Genomic DNA, 3,092 nt, shown 5'->3' with positions numbered 1-3,092 from the left:
CCCTCCTCTGCTCCCACCAGCCCCACTCCTCAGAAGAGCACAGCAGTCCTGGCCCTGGGCTTCCTCAGGCAGCTCCCGAATCCCTCCAGTCTCCACTCCCTCTGGCTTCTGAGTCCCCACTGACTCCCATGGCACTGCAGAGTCCTTGTTCATGGATAAGATGATTTAGTGCTGTACTTTTGGGGGACATCACCTTTGCGACTGTTTCACCTTCTGAGCCTCCATTCATTGCAACCCCAGGGCACGTGGTGAGTCCCCATCCTCTCCTCTCCTCACCCCTCCAAATTCATTTCCAGGCAGTCTGGTATATGCCATCAGTCCTGTCATACATGAAGAAACCTGAGGAGAGAATGGGAGCTCATGGGCCATCTCCCCTCCCATTGGACACCAAGAAGAGAGCTTTTAAATTCACAGCGTTTGGCCCAGTGGAACCCAATGTGACCATGAGCTTAATTCCCAAAATATTAAGAACACAAGGAGATCTGACTCTTTAAAAAACTCTTTCTTGGACATTTTCTTGGAAGCAGCTTTAGAGGAAGAGCCCAGCCTTCAGGCACTGGATCTGGGCAATTCCGTTTTATTGAAGAGCTGCTATTGGGCATGCCACATATCACACAGTGCTGTGCAAGAGTCAGACACAATAATATCAAGCCTTAAGACAAGTAGTATGAACCCAGCAAATTATCTGTAAGCAGGATTATCATAAGAGAAAACAGCAGACGTGTGGCCTAAGATAAACTGTGGGAAATGTGCAGAGAATGGGAGGCAGGTTATCGTTGGTGAAACAGCGTCCATTGGGCCAGTTTCCATAGGGCATCCTTGAGCTCCTGGTTCCTCAGGCTGTAGATGAGGGGGTTCACTGCTGGAGGCACCACGGAGCAGAGCACTGCCACCACCAGATCCAGGGATGGGGAAGAGATGGAGGGGGGCTTCAGGTAGGCAAAAAATGAGGTGCTGAGAAACAGGGAGAACACAGCCAGGTGAGGGAGGCACGTGGAAAAGGCTTTGTGGCGTCCCTGCTCAGAGGGGATCCTCAGCACGGCCCTGAAGATCTCCACATAAGACACCACAATGAAAACAAAACACCCAAATCCAAAAGAGGCACTAACCACAAGAAGTCCAACCTCCCTGAGGTAGGCATCTGAGCAGGAGAGCTTGAGGATCTGGGGGATTTCACAGAAGAACTGGTCCAGGACATTGCCTTGGCAGAGGGGTAGGGAAAATATATGGGGAGTGTGCAGGAGAGCATTGAGAAACCCACTGCCCCAGGCAGCTGCTGCCATGTGGACACAAGCTCTGCTGCCCAGGAGGGCCCCGTAGTGCAGGGGTTTGCAAATGGCCACATAGCGGTCATAGGCCATGACAGTGAGAAGAGAATACTCTCCTCCAACGAAGAAGAGAAAGAAAAAGACCTGTGCAGCACATCCCGAGTAGGAGATGGCCCTGGTGTCCCACAGGGAATTGGCCATGGCTTTGGGGAGAGTGGTGGAGATGGAGGCCAGGTCGAGGAGGGAGAGGTTGAAGAGGAAGAAGTACATGGGGGTGTGGAGGTGGTGGTTGCAGGCTACAGCGGTGATGATGAGGCCGTTGCCCAGGAGGGCAGCCAGGTAGATGCCCAGGAAGAGCCAGAAGGTCAGGAGCTGCAGCTCCCACGTGTCCCGCCTCTTCCAGGAGGAGGAACTCGGTGATGGAGCTGCTGTTGGACATTTTTTCACTTTGGTATGTGGACCTGTTCAAGGAGGAAAACACACTATGTTAGCAGAGACATCTCTGAGCAAAATCAAAGCCTTTTCCCATAGACTCTGCTCATGCTGCACACACCCCCTTTTCATTTTCCAGGAGACCTTCCTCAGGTCTGTGGCTGGAGCTCTGGTTGGTGCTGGCAGAATGTTCCATGAGGAGCAGGGCCCTTGCCCGCTATTTGTTGAGGAGTCAGCCCTGCTCTGCAGCAGTGGGGTCATGGGAATGGTGGGGGCAGAGGCAAGTCCAGGTGTTTGACTTTGTCAGATGAAACCTCTCCTAAAACAGAATGGCCTGTCAGCATCTGCACTGCCAGTGCCAAGGAACTGGAATAGCAGAAGGCAGTATGAGAGGTTTGGGGTTTTTTACAGCTCCCCCCATCTCCCCAGGGATTGTCCTGGGATGTCAGAAATCCTCAGCATTTCTGCTGCTCTCATGGAGAACAGAGCGAGCCCTGCGAGGCAAGATGATTGCCTGTGGCTCAGCGCAGTGAGGGGATCTGGTCAGCCTTTCTCAAGGTCTCAGCACCCCACTTCTAGCCCCGGACACTCATGCCTCCTTTCACCAACCCAACAGCATTTCCTCAGCCACAGAGTCTCTGCATTTCTCCATGGGGCTTCCAGAGAACACAAAGGTGCTATGGGACAGGTTTGCATGCTGGAAGGCAGCTGACAGCTTGGAAGGACACCCTAAGGAGGTGATAGCCAATTGTCTTAATGTTGGCATCTCATGAAGAGAAAAGTGACTCCTTCCCCAGCCCCACAGGCTGCATTGCCCACAGCCCCACAGATTAGAGGAAAGCTGGGATGCTTGTTCCCATCGACATGCCTGCATGAATGGACGAACAAGATCAGTGTGTGACTCTGCAGCTGAAATTCCCATCCCCAGGGAGTCTGACAGCACTAAAAAGATGACTTTAAAATGGGCAGGTGGAGAAACAAGGAAAAATACAGTGAGGGTCTGGCTGAAAGAGGCAAGGGGGGAGGCAGACGGACCCTCAGGACAGCGTTACCCTTACCCAGCTGTGCACGCCACCTCCCAGACAGTGATAATGCAGGACAGTTGCCCTCAGCCTGATTGCTGGTCAGTGGGAAAAGGGGACATGGCACTAGGGATGCCCTTCGCCTCTTCTGCTGCTCTGCTGGACAGAGAGGTGACTCCCACCCCAGACCCCATGCCCATGAGGGCCGAGGGCTGTGCTGGGTGGGAGAGGAGAGATGAAGGGGTTGCTCAGGGAAGGCATCTGCACTGCAGGGGTGGCCGGGAGGTGCCCAGATCTCCCCTGCAACAGGGCTTCCCTTAGCAGGTCCTTCCTTTCCTGCCCATCTCTACTGCCTGCAGCTGTCCCTGCC

General features: G+C 53.8%; 1 pseudogene across 1 annotated transcript; it reads right to left on the bottom strand.

Moving 5' to 3' along the window:
- Positions 1-770: 770 nt before the first annotated feature.
- On the bottom strand, positions 771-1,707 carry LOC309603154 (olfactory receptor 14C36-like; annotated as a pseudogene). Its single transcript has one exon. The product of its transcript is annotated as an olfactory receptor 14C36-like (transcript).
- Between the last annotated feature and the right edge of the window lie 1,385 nt (positions 1,708-3,092).

This window comes from Platalea leucorodia (assembly GCF_965183815.1).
Source record: "Platalea leucorodia genome assembly, contig: HAP1_HAP1_SCAFFOLD_24, whole genome shotgun sequence".
Lineage (NCBI taxonomy): Eukaryota > Metazoa > Chordata > Aves > Pelecaniformes > Threskiornithidae > Platalea > Platalea leucorodia.
This window is presented reverse-complemented; position numbering and strand designations above follow the sequence as displayed.